The sequence below is a fragment of the Hibiscus syriacus genome, unplaced genomic scaffold (genome assembly GCF_006381635.1).
Source record: "Hibiscus syriacus cultivar Baekdansim isolate YM2019G1 unplaced genomic scaffold, ASM638163v2 tig00004797_pilon, whole genome shotgun sequence".
In the NCBI taxonomy this organism is placed as follows: domain Eukaryota; kingdom Viridiplantae; phylum Streptophyta; class Magnoliopsida; order Malvales; family Malvaceae; genus Hibiscus; species Hibiscus syriacus.
Window position 1 is genome coordinate 159607 of NW_024062032.1, and position 23306 is coordinate 182912.

Consider the following 23306-nt stretch of genomic DNA (forward strand, 5'->3'; position numbering starts at 1 on the left):
ATTTCATAAATTATGATCCTTTTTCAAGCTTAGTTGTGCATTTTATATCAATCTATAGAAACTTGGATGCGACGAGCGATGTTTTGAATCTTTTGGTATTAGACAATATTGATATTGGTATTGATACTATAAGAATAATATCAATACTACAAGTTAAAAAGTGCTTCTAATCGGGCCAAAATAAATCCAATCAAACTCGGATTCAACTCAACAACTTCAATTACCAACTTTATCGAGCTTAAATATATCCGCTCGAGCTCACATGACAAAAGAAAAATAAAGAAGGAAGAAAGAGACGGATGAAGAGTGCTTAACTTTTCACCCATTCCCCATGTTTTTGTCTCCAGCAAAATCACAAGAAATCAACCTACTTTTCCTTGGTGATCTAATTATTCTTTTTATCCTTCATCTTCTGTCCTCTATAAAAAAAATCACTTTTCATGACTAATCGGATCCAAAATGCACTCAATTAGTCCAAATTCAGCCCAACGACTACAATTACCAACTTTTCTCTGTCCATATATCTCCTGGGTCAAATCTCAAATGGGGACTCGAAAATTCAGGGTGTTTTAAAATCCATGTACAGCTCAATTTCGATTTTGCAAACTACTTTAGGAAAAACACTTCCAACACACGTCTTCATCCATTTCAACTACAAAGGCCAAAGGCGCTACCAGCTCGGAGAGTCTTCGATACAACGTGCTTAGTTGATCATGCCTTTATCTTATTTGGGATGACATTTCTCTAAATATATTCGAGTGATGGTCTTTTAATTGTATTTAGAATATGTTCTACTCGTAAAATTATCTGGTTTCGAATTCTACCTTGTGGAGTTGATAGCCTAACCACTATTTATATTGAAATCGTTTATAAACAGTTGCTTGGGTGATGAGACATTCCATTTCCTATTTCCATATTCTAAACAATCCCCACTTACCACCCATTGCTTCTTTTACTGCACACGTTGTATAGATGAAAGCTACTATAATTTAACCACATGTATCCGACATATTGATCATCTATTCCATATTGAGTTTTGTACAAACACATTATAAGGGCGATTTTTCTGACTCAATTTACTCCATTCATAAATGACATGATTCAAACTCTCGGCGGGGAAACTGTTTTTTATTTACATATTAGGGGCGATTTGACATAACTGACACTAATTTTCTTTAATATTCCCTTTCTGACACTGTTTGATCAATATTTCCCGAAGTAGCACCCTTTCTGCTGAGTTGGCAAAGGCAAGTCCCCGGGGACGCGCTTTACCCGTGTTTTCGCTGAGTTGGATGCCACGTGTGGAAGGCGCATCCCCGGGGACGCGCCTTTGCCAACTCAGCAGACACGTATTTTGTTTAATAATAAATAGTTTATTTTTATTATTATTAAATTAATAATATATTATGTAAAATGTTTCGATTATAATGTAAGAATTATCAAATGTATTTTGTTAATGTGTGTTAAAGGTGGAGTGAATTATCTACATTAATATGATATAACAATATATGAAAACCAGTTTTGACTTTATTGTAGTTATAGGAAAAATGTATGAAATTATAATATTACACTATGGTTATATTATTATTTTGATTTTGATTATCGATATATTAATTTATCAGTTAATTATTTAAATGTTATCAATCTAGTCATCTCATATCAATATTTAACGAAAATATTGATGCATAAGTTAATAAATTAGTATAATTACTATTTAATCTTCAAGACTTACATATTTTATAAAATTAGTCTTATTGAAAATTTAATTTAATAAATTTAATCCTCCAATCAGAACATGAAATGTGTCATCGTATACATAAATTTTTTAATAACTTTTAATTTGTTTAATTTAATATTTTCTCTACTTAGAAGGTGGAATTATTATTATATTTTAAAAAAATTATAACTAATAATATTAATTATTATATTAAATAAATATATTAAATATATTTATGTATTTAAAAGTTAAAAAAAATTATTTAGGTGTACATACATTGACAAATTATATAAATGCAATAACATTAAATTATTAGAAACAAAAACATTCATTTAAATACAATATTAATTACATAAGAGTTAACGGTTATATGATGATAACAGAGCTGGACATTTTTTTTCTATTGTGCCCGATGTTTCTACAATGCCCACGTCGTTTTTGTTCTGTTGACTTCTCCCGAATATCCATATCACAAAGTATTCTAGTAGATTTTGGACGACCTGAGTCCCTCAATAGCAATGGATCTGGTACAATTGTAAGCCAAGTTGAATCTCATTTGGGTCTCTTTCGTTTCCTATGGGCGGAAACTCAAATTCATATACCTTGAATACTTGTGAAAGTTGGTATACGGGATCAACATAATTTTTGTAGTCCAAATGCGAATGTGAGCAAGCAGCAATGACATGAGAGCATAGATATTTGAGTGCTTGAAAGAAATCACAATCGCACCACCTCTCTTGCAGATTAACTCTGAAAGAGTTAGCTTCAATCCCTTACAGGGGACGTGGCATTTCGGTTACACGAAACAATTCACGGGTGCGAGAAAAATTTGTAACTAACATCCCATTTGATGCAGCCACTTTTTCTGTAAATCAACTACTAGTCTTGGGTGGTAAATATGTCCGTTTGCATCCAAGTAAGAGCTTGTCCACCGAGCTTTGCAAAGAGTTGACCCAAACGAAAATAAGTCGTTTTAACCAACGCCGTGACTGGTAAATGACGCGCCCCCTTTAAGGTTAAATTTATTGTTTCAGCCAAGTTTGTTGTCATATGACCATAGCGATACCCCCCGTCATATGTATTTGTCCACATTTCTTTGCTGATGTCCATAATGTACTCGCACCCCTTCTTATTTTTGCCAAACAGCTCTTGTAGCATCGACTCAAACCTTTGAGGTAAGAGTTCGTAACCTAAGCCATTAGGAATATGTAATAGTTAATATGAAGTATAAATAAGTAATAAGAAATTGATATAAAAATTGGGAAAAAGTAACATACCCATCCGCACGACTAACTGACGTTCATCGTTCTTCTTGTATTTTCCGTAATAGTTTGCAGCAATATGACGGACACAATAACGATGTTGAACATGTGGAGGTCTATACATTGTACCCAAAGAGTCCATTGCTGCTTTTATCCCAGCTCCTCGGTCTGAAATAATGCATACTCGTTCCCTGGTGACAACATGTAAACGTAAATTTTTAAGGAAAAAAGCCCAAGACTCATTGTATTCTCCTTGAACGAGGGAAAACGCAACAGGAAGAATATTGCGATTTCCATCTTGGACCACAGCCAATAATAAAACTTGCTTGTATTTCCCATATAAGAAAGTACCATCAATTTGGACAATTGGTTTACAGTACTTGACTGCATTAATACACTGAGGGTAAGTCCAAAAGACTCGGTAAAATTGGCAGCGATCACGAACCATTCGATCATTCACGTAATGATGTTGAGTTTCGAACTCAACAATTGTCCCGGGATTAAGTCTTTGCACAACATGAAACCAACTGGGCAGCTCGTTGTAAGAGGAATCCCATTCGCCATGAAGTTTGCAAATGGCATTCTGTTTTGCCAGCCACGCTTTTTTATATGAGACAGTGTACCCATATTGTGACTGTGTAGCAGAAATCAACACTGCAACAGCTATATGAGAGCTTTGCTTAACAATGGGCATGATTGCTTGACAAATAATGTTGGAGTCCAAGTTGGGATGATCCTGGTTTATACCTGTTGCACAACATGTATGAGGACCGTTGTATCTGGTTAGTTCCCATAAGTTGTTCTTCCTCTTCCTCTTTGATACACGGACCATCCATTGACATCCGTTGTCACGTTGGACGTAGTAGCAGACATATTTCTCCGTGTTAGATCGATCAACTCGGGACTGAACTGAGTTACGAATATTGTAACTCTTTATTGCCATCATTGCTTCTTCCTTCAATGCGAACTCCATTCCAATATGTAAATTACCATCATTGACTGATGATTGAAGTCCATAGTTGCCAACATCAGGAAGATCTGGAAATTCAGGCTCATACATTGCATCATAATCAGCCTCATACATATGTGCAGGAAGTTCGGCTGGTGTTGTATTTATCGGAACGTCATCCTTGTCATCATCAGAATGTACGTTAAACTGTGGTGAGTCAGGTTCAACGAATAATCCCGTTTCAGCACCATCTGCACCTGGCTCCCGAAGAGGTCTTCTGGTGGAGATGAGGGTTCATCCGATAATCCAATGTTGAGGTCAAATAAGTTCCCGCTTGCGTGTCCTCCCCTTGAACTTGAGGCCATTGTATCATGTGGGATGTGAATAGACTGTCGTCTCGTTGGCATTTCCATATGTAAGTCGAAAACATTGGCAGATGAATGTCTGCCCCTTGAAGTAGAAGAGATGTTGCCATATGGATTATTGGTGAAGCCACGTGGGTTGAGATCATAAGCAGTTGCAGATGAATGCCTTCCTATTGAACTTGATGGCATGGTATATGACGTTGGATCCGCCATTAATGATGTGAAATCATTACAGATCAGTTGTGTCGGGCTATCAACTTGATCAGTTTGATATGCAATGCCAAAGTGAGAGGAATATGAGAGACCACGAGTTGCACGAACCTCAATAAAAGTGGCATACATTTCAATAAGAGATTGTGAACTCCCCATATGAGCATCAACCATCATAGAAACATCATCATCGTTTGAAAGCTGAAATGATGTATACGTGAGCGGAAAAAGTTCAGTAGGAAATCTGTACTGAAGTGAAGATAGTCTTCTCTGGCCTGCTACACGAATCTTTAACGAAATTTTTGTGATTAACTCCTCAATTGTGATGTTTCTCTTCAAGGTTAAGGGGATATAATGATCTGACTCAAAAACAACCCCCTCTTCAGCTTCCTTAATTTCTCCATCATACAAAACAACAGCAGAAAGATGACTCATTTTCAGAGAATTTGAGAATTTAGAGTTTGGGAATTTGAGAATTTGAAAGATTGTGAACTGAAGTTTGTTTTGAAAGTTTATAATACGTTGCATATAATAGTGTCTATAATCGGAGTACTATTCACATGAAGGCGCGTTCCCGGGGGCGCGCCTTCCATTATTTCGTCAGAGAATATGTTATCATTGCCCTATTATGTTACTCATGTCCCTCGGGGACACTAGATATATCAGTACCTATTATTTCACTATTTACATGAAGGCGCGTTCCCGGGGGCGCGCCTTCCATTATTTCGTCGGAGAATATGTTATCATTGCCCTATTATGTCACTCATGTCCCTCGGGGACACTAGATATATCAGTACCTATTATTTTACTATTCACATGAAGGCGCGTTCTCGGGGGCGCGCCTTCCATTATTTCGTCAGAGAATATGTTATCATTGCCCTATTATGTCACTCATGTCCCTCGGGGACACTAGATATATCAATACATATCATTTCACTATTCACATGAAGGCGCGTTCCCGAGGGCGCGCCTTCCATTATTTCGTCAGAAAATATGTTATCATTGCTCTATTATGTCACTCATGTCCCTCGGGGACACTAGATATATCAGTACCTATTATTTCTCAGGGGACATGAAGGCACGTTCCCGGGGGCGCGCCTTCCATTATTTTGTCATAGAATATGTTATCATTGCCCTATTATGTCACTCATGTCCCTCGGGGACACTATATATATCAGTAAATCAGGTAAATTATAACCAAAACTTAACTTCTTTTGAAAGTTCAGCAAGTTAAGAATAACTTAAATTAAACGTTATGTGAAATTTGAATAAATTAGATAAAATGTTATGGATAAATTGAATAAATGTGAAGTGATAAGTTGATTGTGACATTGAAATTGTATGAAATGAGCATTAAAATGTGACATTGAATAAATTGTCAATTCACCCCCTCTTGGCCGATTCCGTCGATCGATGAACTCAACATAAGTTGATTTTAATGTATACGTTTTAATATATATGTTAATGATAAAATCATATGTATGGATAAATTTAATTTCAATTTAAGTATTGTGAACTATAATTAGAATATAACTTTTAATTTCGAATACAATTGGAATATTAAGTTGAAATTTAATGTTAAATTTCAAATACTATAATTTATATTTTAAATTTAAATTTGAATAATATTTTTTTATTTTATTTTAAATTTCGAATAATATAATTTGTATTTTAAAAACATTTATCAAACATTTAATGTTAAATGTGAATAAAAATATATTAAAAAATGTATGTAAAACCATGAAACATTTAAATAACCAAATTACATAAATCTAAATATAATTATTTAAATAACATTAATATAACTGGATCACCGATGTCGTCTTCTCGACTGAGTTCCACATGGCGGTGGTTGTCTATTTCGTGGAAGATTTCTTCGTGGAACTTGTTCTTCAGTCTCTTCATCTTCACTATCATCATCAGCAGCATTTTCTTCATTTGGTGATGACGCTGAAGGGGCTGAAGGGCCTGTATAAAATAACGACACTGGAGGAGTGCTAGTAACAATCCCACCGCTCTCCGGGAACTGTGAAAACTGTGGAAACATTGGCATCGATGTCTGTGATCCAGATGGAGATTGAGGTGTCTGCGGAAAAGCACCACCAGCAAAATAAGATGCATATGAACCATATGCTGAATCATTAAACATAGTCGTATATGCACCTCCATATGGTATAAAACCCTGCGGGCTAGGCATGTAACCTGGCGGGCTAGGAATGTAACCCTGCGGAGATGGCATATAAACTGGTGGGCTTGGCATATGAAGTGGAGGGCTGGGCATGTACCCCTGCGACATCGACGAATAAGGAAGTTGTGGTGGGACTAATGCAGAACCGGTAGCGTCTTCTCTCCGTCCACGCGTCGGGGGACGATGATATTGAGACGGTTGACGTCTTTCTCGGCGTCTAGGAATGTTAACTCCTCGTGCTTCCGCCGAAAGTAGAAACGACTTCCCATTTTCATTAAACCAGTCCATATAGTTATCCGTAACCATATGGCCAGTTTCAGCGTAATATTGTCGAGGGGCCACCAGTGTATATCGGTTCTCCCAAAGCGCAATCTAATCTATGTGTCTCACCACCCAGTTAACATCTTTCTTTCCTCGTCTATCTATGTTATGCACGTCGTCTAAATTCCTAGGAGCTCTAGGAATATATTACGTACAACCATACTGACGGAGCACGCGATCAACTGGATGCCACTCAATAATAGCATAACATATAAGAGGTATAACCGATATCCATACCTCTAATGACCCACTAAGGTGGGGTGGGATGCAAGCTTTCACTTCATCGCTCGCATAAGGTATCCACTGAAACTAAAATATAAATATACAATTCAAATAAATAAAATATTCTAATTATATCTAACATTTTAAATTAAAATATTAATAATTAAACAAATTTAAAAACATACCTCAGACCCAGCTTTCGTATCAATAAGTAAACAAATTTCCTCTAACCCAGTAGGTATACTTTTATGGTCATTTTTTTTCATCGACCACCTATGAAATATAATATAAACTAAATATCACCATATTTAATTGAAAATATTTAAATCAAAATTTAGTTCGAAAATTACCTCAACAATAAGGGGAATACGTATGGTTCATTCACGATCGGGCATAAGAAAGGCATGCGGAACCACGCCCATGATTGTAGAAGCAGAAGACCTCCACCGATAGCAGTTTTCTTATAATTCGTCGCCCGACACATTTCTCTAAAGAGAAATGCCAAAACTGCAGCACCCCAACTATATCTTCCAGCTTCATCAAAATCGATCAGATGCCGCAACCACATACAATGCACCTGGTTGCGAGATTTGTCGGGCATCAATATTCCTCCAATTATTCGTAGAATATATGCCCGAACACATGCCTTTGCTTGATCCTCTGAAGTATTTTCATTTAAAACCTCAAAATTAGCTTTCAACCAAGATAAAGCTATTCTACCTCCATTAAACTCTGACGGAGCAGCTCCAAGATAATCAATGCACATTGATTGCCAATCACCATTTGTCATACCACACATCATATTTCCGTCGACGGGAAGCCCCAGATGCATAGAGACATCTTCTAATATAATTGTCGCATCTCCACATGGAAGGTGAAAAGTGTGTGTCTCGGGCCTCCACCTCTCAATCAGTGTAGAAATTAAGACAGGTTCGAGTTTGCAACCGCCTATAATTGTTGTAATATACCCGAACCCAACAGAAGTCAAATATGACAAAATACGTTCCGGTGTCGGTATACGTGGATTTTTAATAAAAGTCTCTAAAATACGATCAGCATCCTAAATAATATATATTATAAAAAATAAAAATTAATATAAATTCATAATAACTTTAAAATAAAAATAAATTTAAATATTAACATTAATTATAAAAATATTACCATATCGCTAAAATGTCTGGAGATATGATCAATATCCAATCGCAACAGCATTTCGTTTTCCATTATAACTGTAGACAAAACAATATAATTAGCAAAAAAAAATTAATAATTCTAAATAAATAATAATTATATAAATATTATTTTAATAAAAAAATAATATTTACATAAATATATTAATAAAAAATAACTATTTAAAAAATACTAACATAAAAATAAATTTCTTACCACTAATAACAAATTTAAAACTCAAATAGTTGGAGAATTTGAGTTATATAAGAGAGGAGAATATGATTTTGGTGTGAAGAATGAGAGAGGGTTGAGGGGGTTTATATAGGGGAGGAGGAGGGGTAGTTAGGAAAAACGGATGGGGACATTTATGACATTTAATGGAAGGCGCGTCCCCAGGGATGTGCTTTCCACACGTGTCTGCTGAGTTGGCAAACTCAGCGCGTCCCCGGGGACGCGCCTTGCCAACTCAGCAGAAAGGGTGCTACTTCGAGAAATATTGGTCAAACGGTGTCAGAAAGGGAAAATTAAAGAAAATGGGTGTCAGTTATGTCAAATAGCCCATATTAGGCTAGCAAAATGGTTGAGAATTGCAGCTTTAACTCATTCTATTCATTTTTCATTTCCAAGACTCATATCCCATATAAGAACTTGTATAGGAACCATGGTGTTCAATTACAAACAGGGAACAGGGGAAAGAAAGTGTAAAACTGGTAAATTATATATAGAACATCATAAATAAGTGGCATGTATTATCATCAGTAGTAGTATTATTATTTATGTATAGGACAAGCTATAAGACAAGGGCACCTATGAACAAAATGGTTTACATCTCACAGGTTGTAGATCTGGATTCAGTCCCCGTAGATAGCGTCGTAAACTCCAATTATACTATCGATTTCTCTAGTTATTTGAATCTTCACCTTTGTATATCTTCATGTATTCGTGTCAGAACGCCATTGTAATATGTTGCTTAAGGTTCTTGTTCAGCAAATATATCCAATAGGGAGAGTGCCTGCAAATTTTAACAGCAGCAACTAAGATCATAGCCAAGAAGGCTAGGTGGGAAATTTTCTAACAATGTTTGTCATCCGAGTGAAATTTTACCTCGGGCACGTTCAGTTCAAGGCGGAACTTCGGACCGTCATAGTGGTGGAGAATTGGCCTAAAGGATTCCTCCTCAAGTGGCTCACAGATTTTCCTTGTGAGAACCTGAACCTGCAGAGGAACAATGTTGGTGTTTACTTTTCAGTTTTCCATTTTTGTTCTTGTTGTCGAGGAAGATTAACACAATAAATAATGCCTAGAAAAATACCTGAGCGGGAAATCGAGACTCGCCGGGGCATTTCTTGTCCTCCCAAGCTGCTGGATCAAGTTTGCTCCTCCAAAGCTTGCAGCCTAAATAGATTAAAACATTGTTAGAAGCACAATCAAGAACTATCCATAGGTTGGAAAAAATGAGGCGCCACACTTTCCAAATTGCACAGCAAGATCATACTAATTAGTGCTTTCAATAAAAACAAGTCATGATTTCAACAAATCTCAGACTAAGAACCTATAGTGATTTAAATAGCGGTCAGCAACACGACCGCAACTACAATTTAAATCCCTAAACCTATTTGAAATAGAACCAAACTCATAAATTGACAGAACATTATTAGAACAAACCTCAAATATTCCATGGAGTTGGTGGGTGGAGTAGTTGTAAGGGAAAAGAGGTAGGCCCGGTGTTATCGCCCGGATGAATCTCGGTAGCGTGGAGGCAAACCTACAAAAAAAAATGTGCAGAAACAATTTAGGAACTGAATTTAAATTGCATTTGTGATCGCATTTTCAATTGAGTTCATCGCGCATTTGCGGATAACAATTTCGGACGACACCTCTACCTCTATATAACAAACCGCTATTTAAATCCCTAAACTGAATACAACATTAAATAAATTCATTTACTTTTCTAGAGAAGCAGTAATAGTTAGGCAGTTAGGCTAATCTCATCCAAAAAAATTAAGGGGTGAGAACACATAATTGGAAACAAATCAAAACCCAGAGAGAAAGAGAGAAAGACATACCAAAGAGCTGTCTCCTGAGATTCTCCTGCATGGTATCGTTGTTGCAGACAAAGATATACCCACCGACAGTTTCATTCCTCGGCAAAGCCTCCGATGGCGGCAGTGTCTTAAACCTCTTGTCGGCACTTTCATCGTTGTTGCCGCTGTTATTGTTATTCTTGTTACTGTTCTTCCCGCTTTTGCTCCATGATCATCCTCTCCTTTATTCTTATTCCCCTTCGGATTAACGTTGAAATTATTGCTATTCACAGGCTTTGAATAAAACCCTTTGTTGAACCCTCCGTTCATCCCAGTGTTCTTCTGGGACCCCATCGGAGCGATCGGGCCGAACCCCATGTTGTTTTGGATGCTACCGACTCCAATTTTCCAGCCATCGTTGTTGAAAGAATTGAAATCAGATGGCTTTGGCTTCAAATTGTAGACTGAGTTAACTTCAGCGAGTCTGATATCGAAATTCCTCCTCTCGTCCGGCCTTTTAGAAACATAGGCGTTGCTCCATATGGAATCGTTTAGAGAAAGATTATCCAAGTTGAATTTTGGATCCTGAGTTGATCACTGAACTGCCAAAAAGATTGCTGGTTGTTCTCCATAGTAAGCTTCAATTGCCTCTTAAACCTTCGGAAAAAAATCCCAAGAGACAAAAAAATAAGAGTTGTATGTATAGTTCGAAAGAGGAGAGGAAACTAGGTCAAGAGTGTTAAATAAGAAAAGAGAAATGGGTTGGAAAGCGACTGAACCGGAGTGGACAGTGGAGACTTTACCCTTAGGCTGGCGAGATTATAGATTGCGTGTCATAGTGGAAGGTTACAAGACTTGTGTCAAAATCATAAGGGTAAACTAAGTATTTACTCACCTAGTTATTATTCTAATTCCGCTTTGATCACTTAATTATCATATTTTAAGGTTACTTCTGTTTCTATAATAAATCATTTAATTTCATCCTATTATATTTTTCATCAATTTAGTCTTCAAGTTACTCAATTACATCAGTATTTAAAATATTTACTATTGTTTAAGATTTTAAATTAAGGGTAAGAGATTAGAGATAGGGTTTAGTATTTAGGAATTAAACAATTTCAATGACTAAATTGATATGAAATCATAAGAGTAGAAATAATAATTATGTATACTACAATAGTAAAAGTGATCCTTAAATTTTTTAAATAACATATTAATATTACGTTTTTTCGTTTTAATCTTCCACCACAATAACTAACAGAACTATTGATACAATAAGTTTAGGTAAACTACTCGAGTATTATTTAACTATTGTCATTTTTACTTTACTATTGATGTTTCAATTAATCAATCAGATCATTCAATTATTAAATGCTTCAATCAAGTTAATGATTGTTACCTTTTAAAGGAGGATGTGACGTTTCAGTTAAAAACTTAGTATAATTGCATATTTGATCCCTAATATGTATGTATTTATCAATTTGGTCTAATTTAATTTATTAAAATTTAATTCTTATTATATGGTGACATATTCATTACCTCGTTTGAGGAATTTTCATAATTATTTATTTAATCTAATGATTTTTTATCCAATAAGGTGATTCAACCATATTTTTTATAATTGTTTATTTAATCTAATGATTTTTTCATCCACATGTCATCACTCTATTAAAGAGAAAAATAAATTGAGAGGATGTAGGCAAAATTAGGGAAATAATCCAAGCGGACCCTTATTTAGCTTAATAGGCATACTGGATTTTATTTTGGGATCTACGCCAAATGTTATAGTGGACATGGAACTCGTCATGTCGGGTGTGACGAGTTCCATGAGATATTTTTAATAGGTCATAGGATGTGGGTCTCACAGCCCAAATGTATTTAATATAGTAATAGACTTGTCATGCCCGCGTGACGAGTCCTAATAAAAAATTTTAAAAATTTTTAAAAAAATTGTAAAAATTATATATATATTTTAATGCAAATGGAACTCATCACATTAGGGTGAAGAGTTCCAACGATGTAGAAATTTAATTTCTAAACCGTTGGGGTGACCGTTGTTGAATGGGTAATTTTTTTAAATTCAATGAAACTCGTCACGCCGATGGACGAGTTCTAGCGGCTATTTCAATTTAAAAAACTAGTCATTGGATAGAGTAGTAGAAATAGTGGTTTGGGTTGGATTAATTTTTCACTTGAAATCAAACATCCTATGAGAGTAAAAACATTTTTGCTGAAGATTTTGTGTTGAAATGGCCTCAAGAGAATAATGTTACGTCTTGATGAAGTTCATATTTCGTTCGACCAAGTTGACTACAGTAAATTTAATTTGTTTTATCTCATTTAGTTTTGAAAAAATTATAGTATTAATAATATTATTTATAATTGTATTAATGATTTATTTCAAATTGTAGCGAGAAGAACGAGGCAATCATCTCGAGGAATGACGAATGAAGAGCCACATGAGTGGATTGTGATATATCTTTAACAATCTGGATTATATGAAGCGACGTTTCTTCGTGGTTTTAAGGTGATGTCGGCACTAATATCGACGTTGATTGAGCGTTGGAGGCCCGAAACGCATACGTTTCATCTTCTTGTGTTTCAGTGCAATCACGAGTGAAGCATTCATAGACTCACACCTTTGTGTTGAGCGAATATGCAAAGAAAGGATGTTTTTCGACGTTGAATCTGAAACAACAGAACGCCATTGAATATCAAATTCGTCGGTTGTCCATCAGGAAGCCATACATTTTGAGAATGTTGCTGTAAATTTAGGTCACCAATGTTAGCTTGTGCTTTGCGAGAAAGATGCCAAGAACATAATATGTGCTTAGCATAAGGGATAACAGATTTGATAGCCCTATGCATTGCCCTATCCCCATCGATGACAACTGAAATATGCAATTTATTCATCATGACTTCTAAAAAATTCTGTAGCACCCACTCGAAAGATTGGGACGTCTTGTCAGCGATTATGGCAGTAGCAAACACAATTGTGTTATGGTATGATTGACACCGACAATAGACATAATTGGTTGACCATACAAATTATCTTTGTACGTTGTGTCGAACGTAATTACATCACCGAAACATGTATATCTGATCTCAACGTAGAATTCGACCATATAAGATTACGCAATGCCCCTGATTCGTCTACCGAATATGTCATAAAAAACCCGGGATCATCATGTTTCTTATAATCAAAGTAAGCAATAAGCGTATACATATCCCCATCGAAGATTTCCTTTGCTTTACCTCTTTGAAGTGCATTGTAGAGGTCTTTATGTGTAAATCCAACATTATGATAGCCCCTGTCTGTTGCGTTAAATAGTTCATTACTTGTGACGTGCCAACACCGACCTCTTTCAATGTTGTTGTCTCATCCATATCAGTCTTACTTACAGCTCTATTAGAACGCATAAATGGTGTCATAGCAGGTGTGCACAATGCATGATTATGTTTCTGATAAGACTTACTTATAACCTAGTGATCGTTTGATTTGTTGTTGTAAGTGCGACTTCAGCCTTGCATCCTGTCTCTGTGACTGGCGTATGAGCACGTTGACGATCAACAATATTGACTTTGATACTCGAAACCCTTCTTTGGAACAAGAAAATTCTGTGTCTTCACATTCCCTTCCACGTCAAGCCGTGTTGTTCCCCGACGTGCAGTAAACTCATGTTCCCGTGCGAATCCCTTGTAAAAGTACCAACCTTGATCACGTGAAGAGAAGAGCTGACCAACCAATCTGTTAGATTCATCAACATTATGTACTTCATAGCATTCCTCGATTGGCTTAACATTGTCTACATCAGTATGATCCATGGCAAAAATTTTGTTATGCAAGTTCAGTGATCCCAACATGAGTTCATGGAGATGTAAGTAAAGGTTCATTCAATAACATTTCAGTCGTGCTTTCAATAGGATGTTGTATTGGTAGTGATAGTTGAAGGGTGGGTACAACATTAAAGTCGCACGACATATTCAGGTTTCTACAATAACTACAAAATTCAATAACTTTAAAGTAATAGGTAAATTTACAATGTAGGTGGTAAAAATAGACTTTTTTAATGACAAAATTTGTAAACACAAAGATTGGACTCCAACATTTTGTCCCTATGGTCTTAAACATAAAGTTTCCAAAACAGTGTCGACATTTATTGTAAGTATCGATCATTAAAACATCGAATAAAATTATTATAAAGTAATAGGTAAAATATATCGGTTTATGAGAGATTAGGTCATATGTGTCGATACACTTTATAAAAGTATCGACCCCAAAATCATCGAAACCCATAATTTAATGTAATAGGTAAATTAATAGTATAACCGGTATAAATATACCGGTTAATTACAAAACAGGTAAACATAATGTATAGACACTTGTGGAATTTGTGTCGATACTTATTGTCCAGAATGAATGCCCAAACGAGGTGCACGCATAAAGTGTCAATACATTTATAAAAAGTATCGATCCCAAAAACATCGAAACCCATAATTATAATGTAATATGTAATTTTTTAATGTAACTGGTATAAATATACCGATTTTTATGAGAGAATAGGTCTACATAATGTATTGACACTTGTGTAATTTTGTGTCGATAATTTTTGTCCAAATGATGCCCAAAAGGGGTGCACGCATAAAGTGTCGATACATTTAAAAGTCTCTATCCCAAAATATCGAACCACATAATTATAATGTAATATGTAATTTTGTAATGTAACCGGTATAAATATATCGGTTTTATGTGAGAATAGTCAACATAATATACACTGTTAAATATGGGTCGATACTTTTTTCCAGAATGAATGCTCAACGAGGTGCACGCATAAAGTGTCGATACATTTAAAATTGTATCGATCCCAAAAACATCGAAAACGATAATTATAATGTAATAGGTAAATTTGAAATGTTACCAGTATAAATAAACCGTATAGTTAAAAAATAGGTCAAATAAACGCTACCTATTACATTATGTAAGCGATACCTAATATGTTATTGTACTTGATATATATTTCCGGTTAAATACTTATTCTATTATATAAACGCTACCTATTACATTATATAAGCACTACATAATATGTTATTATACTTGATAATATTTCCGGTTAAATTATATAACATAACCGGTCACTTATTTAACCAGTCACACCGTTTTTTAAACTTTTTTAACCGTCGCATAGCAGAACAACCCATAAAATTTGATAGGTTTATCCTTAATATAAAATTTAAAATTTTGGCGTACATCAAAATTTACACTAAATTTAATCGAAATAAACAGAAAGAAAAGAAAACTACGAAAGGAATCACAAAACATTAGATATACTTTTCAAAGCAATCGCCACATTTCTTGGCTGAAAAATCATGCAACATAAAAAGAATGTATAAATAAAAGAAGGCAGCATTATCGGTTAAATTTAAAGGAAAATATATATTAGAGAAAGGACCTCCGGTGAAAAGTACAAAAAAAGAATCGGATCCGATCGGCGGAAACAGACGGCAAGGATGGGGTCCAGGTTGGAGGATCCAAATCTGCAATGGAGATCGGTGGGAATCGAGCGCGTAGGGAAGCGTTTTCTGTGAAGAAAAAAGAAAATAAAACTGAAACGAATGAGAAGGAAATGTGAAGAGGATCAAACGAAAGAGATTTGAAGAAAGCAGTGGAGATATTGTCGGTTGGCACCGAGGAGAAGTGGAAACGTGGCACTCTCCATGCATCCACTGCTATTTTGGGAGACTCGTCTTCTGCGTTTGCGCTTCGATTTTACGTTCTATTTTTCTAATTACTACAAGATATAGTAGTATTTATATATTTTTGGATTATTTGAGTTTGTGTTATTGATTATTTTAACGGTAATTATAATAAATGATTATCTGATTATCTGATATTATTTATTAAGTCTTTGAATATTAAAAGTTATAAAATAATCATTTGATTATTGGAAGTTATTTTATTAAATCATTTGACTATTAAAAAATTATAAAATAGTCATTTGACTATTTATTATGTTCTAAATCCGTCTTTTTTTGTTAAAAATTTGACGTAGTCTGAGTTGTACGTTAACTTGTTGACTAATATATGATAAAATTTGATTTTATAATTTCAAACGACTATTATATCTCAGTCAACATGTTAACGTCCAACTCAAATGATCGTTAATTTTTTAATATAAAAGGACGAGTTTGGAACATAATAAATAGTTGAGTGACCATTTTTCAACATTTAATAGTTGAAGGACTCAACAAAGTAACTCTCTATAATTGAGAGATCAATTTATGACTTTTAATAGTCAAGAGACTCAATAAAATTGTATCCTCTAGTCAAAGGATCATTTGTGTATTTTATCTTATTTTTAAATTATAATTATTATATGTTATGAAATAATAATAATAAAGTAATAAAAAAGAAGAATCATATAGATAAAAATAAGGGATTTTTTTTTTCTTTTCAAAATTCTATCTTTATAGATAGAAAGAATGGATGTTATATAGATTTTTCTTTGTTAATTAATTGCAAGTGGTAGTATTTGTTTTAGAAACTTTCAACTATTTGACAATGAACACTCAAATAACTTGCAATTTATGATGTTCAAACCAAAAATCTTTCAGGATAACAACTATCTCTTTAACTGTTGATATAGATTGATTCGTGCATATTTATATAGAACTTCAATCCTAATTAACATGAAAATCATAATAAAGTACATCAAAGTTTTATGGTTAAATTACGCGTTTTATACCTAAATTATCAATTTTTAATTGTTTTAGTATCTAAACTTTTAATTTTTTAAATCCGTGCCTAAAGTTTAGCTTTTTTTCATTTTCTTGCCCTATTCAAAATTTAACGTTAATTTTTTTTAAAGTTTAAGTACTAAAATGATCTAAAACTGATAGTTTAGGTACTAAACACGATATGTTTTTAATGGTGTGTACTAGAATGAGAAAAACTAAACATTAGGGGTAATTTTAAAAAAATTAAAAATTTAGATACTAAAACGGACTAAGATTGATAGTTTAGATACTAATTGTATAGTTTACCCAAATTTTATTTAATATATAATATTATAATTATAATAAACATCCACATAAACAAATATTAATGATACTCTCCGTTAGATGTCCATGAAAATAATATGTAAGCAAAAAAATAATCTGAAAACACGCAAGTAAAAAATTCCAATTGAGACGGGCGATAAACCTTCTGCTCCCACACTACATAGAAACTTTAAAGGGACCGAGCAAAACATGAAGAAAACCTCTGAGAAAAGTCGAACCCAAACATTAAGGAGGATCAAGGTTTCGTCGATCAGCTGCAGCTAGGTCGAGGATGGACGAAGGAGCATCTTCCACCCAATAAAGATCAGTCGATTCCTTTAAACCTATAAAAGCTAATGCATATACCACCTGATTTGTAGCTCTTGGAGTAAAGTGGAAATGGCACATATGAAACTTTATCGCCTTCTGTTTGATATCTATGTGAAAGATCAAACTTCAGATAACTTCGATTCAGCAGATTTGATCCTCTCAATAATGGATTGAGCATCACCTTCCATAATAATCTGATGGAAACCCATACTCTACGTTTAGCAGGATTATGGTGATGGAGGGAACTAGTTAGGGATATAAGGTCGTTCATATATCCCAAAAAAAAGGTAACAGCAGGGATTTAAATAGCATTCGAGGTCACGTTTTTTGTCGCGTCGTGTTTATCACGGTTGTGGACATAATGGATGTTATTGCGGGTATCGCGGTCATTACTTTTTTTAAATGTATCACAACTTACCCTAAAATGATTAAATTAAATATAATTAAAATAAAATTGTAAAATTTAAATTACAGAAATTTATATTACTGAAATTAAGACTAATTAAATAAAATTAAAGTTTACATTTTAAACTAGGATTATTATAAATTCTAAAAGTGGGAGGGATGTCAAATTAATATATCCTTTAAAATTATATTTTAAAAATTATTTTAAAAAATGAAAGAAATCATTGCCAACACCCCTCCCCTTCCCCGACCTTTCAGTCTGAAACAAATTTTTTTTTTGCTTTTACAGTTTTACTCTCAACTCTCCCCTCCCTTTCCTCCTCCCCTCACCGATTTCGTTGTCTGAACAAAAAAATATGCTTTCACTCTCAACTCCCCCTTCCCTTCCTCGTCCCCCGCCTTCATTTTTTGAAACAAGAAAAAATTGCGGTTGGAATCACGGTTGAAAATAACGGTTATAGCGTCCCGTGATCGGCGCAATCCACCGTTACCATTAAATTACGGGCGCGACATACCGCTATTGGTGTGAATCCGTTACCTACTGCAAAAATCATAAAAATCGGTTTCGGACGGCGGCGCTACTATAATATCACGGCCGCTATCGCGTTTTTGATCTGCAATTTGAAATCCTGATGTCGAACCGTCCTTCGGGTGGGTCTGAAATCAGGTTCTGACTTAAATGTTGAGAAACCGCCACCAATGATTTAAAATTAGTTTATTGGATACCTTAATTTGCCATTTTACCTTATATGCGTTTTTACCAGAATTGAATCGGATTCGGGAGTCGATTACAGTAAGGGAAGGATTAACACCATGTACTTCCCTTTCAGTACTAATTTAATTTATCGGTTGTCCTAATTGTGAAAATTAAGGTTAAATTAAAATTTAAAAGTTCGATCCGAATTACTTACCATTGAGGGTGCGTTTGGTTCACGAATGTAAGATTACCAGTCGGAATAAAAGATTACCAGGGAATAGGATACTGGGAATGTTGTATTTGTGTTTTGGTTGGTTTAGCAGGAATGTAAGATTACCGTGCTTGGTTAAAGAAATAAAAGATTATTGAAATGTATATTTGACCAAATTTCCTTATTATATATTTGTATAATATTACAAATTGTAAATATTTATATATTTTCTTTAAAAATTAATTCATAATATTTATATAATTTTTTACAAAATTAAAAATATAAAAAGGTTTAATGAAAGGGTAATTTTTTTAACCCTTGAACTTTATATAAAAAATTTAATTATATATATATTTTTTGTAAATCTAAAATAATTTAAGGATAAATTGTAATTTAACCTTCGGAGATTTTTATTATTCAATGACAAAAGAATGATTTTTGAAAAAAAAAAAAATTAAGGATATTTTAGTCAAAACACCGGTAATGTTCAATACCTAAGGGAAGGAGGTAATGACATTCCCGGGGATGGCAACTCAACCCGAATCCGACGGGTTCCGACCCGACCCCCGATCGGGTCGGATTTTTTTTAAAAAAATTTGGGTTCGGGTCGGGTTTAGGTAAAAAATCCGACCCGACCCAAAATATATTAATTTTATCTTATATATTTAGGGATAATTACAATAATATCCCTCCATATATAATTTTTTTCAATTAAGTCACTGTTTTCATTGAATTAAATTTTCCATCCCTAATTCCCAGTAATATACCCCAAAAAATCTACTATTGGTAATAAACATTACCGGAATGAGATTCCCGGCCAACCAAACATGGGAATGTGAGATTCCCATCCCATGGAAATCCCACAATCCTTGAACCAAACACCCCCTGAAGGGTTTAAAATTGACCTAAAAATATAATCAAATTAATGTTAAATAATAAATAAAATAAAATAAACAAAAGAAATAAATAGAGAATTAAAAGAAATTGAATTAAAGGACCAAATTGAAAAGAATTAAAATCAATGATCAAATAGAATTAATGAAAGACTGCAAGAAGAAAATAAGAAGTTTGGGGTCAAATTGCATAAATATAAAAATAAATAGGATTAAATTGAATAATTTGAAATTCAAGGGAAAATTTACAACATGTGACCAAAAGATTACACATCAAAATTGCAAGGACTGTGAAATAATTTAAGATTTCATATTTACACAAAGACTCTCCCTATAATACCCCCAAATCACAAAAAAATTAACATTTCACTCATTTCTCTCAAAATCAAATCCTCTCACTTCTCTCTAAACTCTCTCTCAACTTGCCCTTCAACCGACCATGAGCCCCACCTGCTGATGGAACCCCACCGCCCGAACCGCCGCTCTGACCACCGTCGTCGGTGGCCAAAAACCCTAAGCCTACCTTAAAAGCTCCCTCCACTCCCGAACCCAAAAACCGAAGCCTAACTACCTGAATACACCCCAAACAAGTATATCTAACAAAAAGGTTTCAACCTTACCTTTTCCGGTGAGCTTTCCAACTACTGTTGCCTTATCTGAGCCTAAATCGATGTTCGCCTCGCCCACTTTTGGATTTATTTTGCCATTTCTGAATGTTATTTGCTTGTTTTTTTTATGTTTGGCTATATGGTTCCTTTCGGTTTCTCTGGCCGAATATTATTTGGGTTTTTGGTGGTTTTGTGGTTTTGATTTACTTGGTTTGGTGCTTCGATGCTTTTTTCGGTGTGTTTCTTCTTTGCATGGCCGAAGGCTTTTATAGCCCCGTAACCGACCGTTGTGGTTCTGAATTTTTGGGGTGTTGCTGATTCTTCCGTGTGGTTCAGCCCCGCCGAATATTATTTGGGTTTTTGGTTGGTTTTGTGGTTTTGATTTACTTGGTTGGTGCTTCGATGCTTTTTCGGTTGTGTTTCTTCTTTGCATGGCCGAAGGCTTTTATAGCCTAGCGACCGTTGTGGTTCTGAATATTTTGGGGTGTTGCTGATTCTTCCGTGATGGTTCAGCCCCGGTGATCGTGCTTGACTCTTATGTTTTAATGGTTGGTGGAACGTCTTGGTTCTAATTTTCCTGCGATTTTGGCTTAGTGTGTCGAGGATTTCGACTTGACTGGCGCGTGTCTTCCACGAGCTGTTACCGGTTGTTCTCGATGGATTCTGACTGTTGGATCAGATGGCCAGATCCAACGACCCTTGTGCGGTTGCACATTGGTATGTGTTCTAGGGTTTTTATAACCCTAACATGCTTCAATCGTGGCCCTTGATTCATGTCTTGATCTAACGACCTGGAACGCACGACGTGTTTTGCTAAGATCTGAAACCCTAGGCGAAATTTAGGCTCCTTTAACCGGGTGGGCTTGCTGGGTCAGGCCTGCATACCTGGTTGAGCATCTCACACCCTTTTGGACCTAGATCTAATAAAATGAAATTAAAATATAATATATATATAATAAATAAAAATAAAATAAAAATAATATACTATTAATATAATATAATATATAATAAAAACTATATAATATTATTTTCAAAATAATATGTTTTCGAAATTATATATATGTTTTCAAAATATTTTAAAAACTATATACATTTTCAAATATGTTTTCAAAACAATATTATATATGTTTTAAAAACCTTTTTTTAAAAAAATTATATATTATACGTTTTCAAAACTGTTTTAAAAACTATATATTATATGTTTTCAAATTTTTTTTTTTAAAAAACTATATATTATATTTAAAAAAATATTTTTAAAACTATATACTATACATTTTCAAAAACCATTTTAAAAAACTATATATTATACATTTTCAAAAGTATGTTTTCAAAACATATACTATATACTTTTAAAAATTACGTTTGAAATTATTTTATATATTTTATAATAATAAAAAGCCTTTAATGTTCTAGACGAAAATGGGTGTCTACACCCCTATTTTTGGATTTTTTCTTCCTGCATCTACTTGTTTCTAGAAAATCAAAGAGCCCAAATAGTTATAGCAAACATCTTTTTCTTATGTCTATCTGAACTGTTTAGAGCCCAAGCTATCCTATCTATATAATTCACATATAAAATCTGCTGACCAATGGAACTTCAGACAACAACATTCAGCTCCTCCATCGACTCCGTAAATTTTTCTTTCGATCTTTCCCTGGTAGCCAAAAATTATTCCAACGAACACTGAGGTTCCATTGCCTATTCTCTAACACAAATCAGAATCCAGTAGCCCTCTCGCACCCCGAACACTTCACCAAATCATCGATGGATTGGATCCTAACCGGGCGCTCGTAAATGTTGTAGCCGGATAGTATTTAGCTCGAAAAACACGAGCAACAAAATAAGACTATGCCCCTAACGATAAGACTAGATCTATTATAACACCGAACTACCTTACATTTTGTTCACAATTACGTTCAACATAAAAATCTACTCGCAAGATCATAATAATAATGGACCAAATTGAACAAAATCTGAAAATGAGGGGGGAAAACATAAAGGAACAGGGATACGAAGACAATAGACGAAAATGGTCCGTGATTAGTATCGGATTCCGTAAGGTCAACCAAATCCGTAGCCGTTGAGAGTCTCATCTCTGCCAATCTGGGACTCGTGTTTAGAAACATACCCTACGCTTCCCAATCACATGTCGCCAAGTCACCATTTCGACCGCATTCAAAAATTCAAAACAAAAAAAAAAAGTTCCACGACAACACCCGCTGTAAGCGCAAATGGCCTTGAACCGTACAGTGAGTCAACCTTGCACCGTGAAAGGAAAAACCGGATTTCTAGAGTAATAGTACAACGCTTTTTTTTATCGATTAAATTATACATTTAGTATCCTAATTATTAATTTTGTTCTTTATCGGTCATTCATTTTTTTTATAAAATCATGTATAGCATTTAATTTAATTTTTATTTTGATTATTTATCGTTAATAAAAATAACGATGATGTTGATTTGTTATTATAAAATAATCATGTCAACATTAAGAAAATATCACTTTAATAATTCTATTTATTTTTTACGATGAGTGACTAAAACGTAACAAACCTGATATGTAGATACTAAAAGTAAAACATTTTTATTTTCCTTGTGGACCCACTTCACAAGAATTTCTTGCTACCCAAACACCACTTTCTCCTTTTTATTGGAAAAATAAAAATTAAAAAGAAAATTTGAGACCCTACCTAGA

The 23306-nt window shown here is 34.4% G+C and overlaps 1 pseudogene; it reads right to left on the minus strand.

The window, feature by feature from the left end:
- Positions 1-9374: 9374 nt before the first annotated feature.
- LOC120198766 lies at positions 9375-11060 on the minus strand (annotated as a pseudogene).
- Between the last annotated feature and the right edge of the window lie 12246 nt (positions 11061-23306).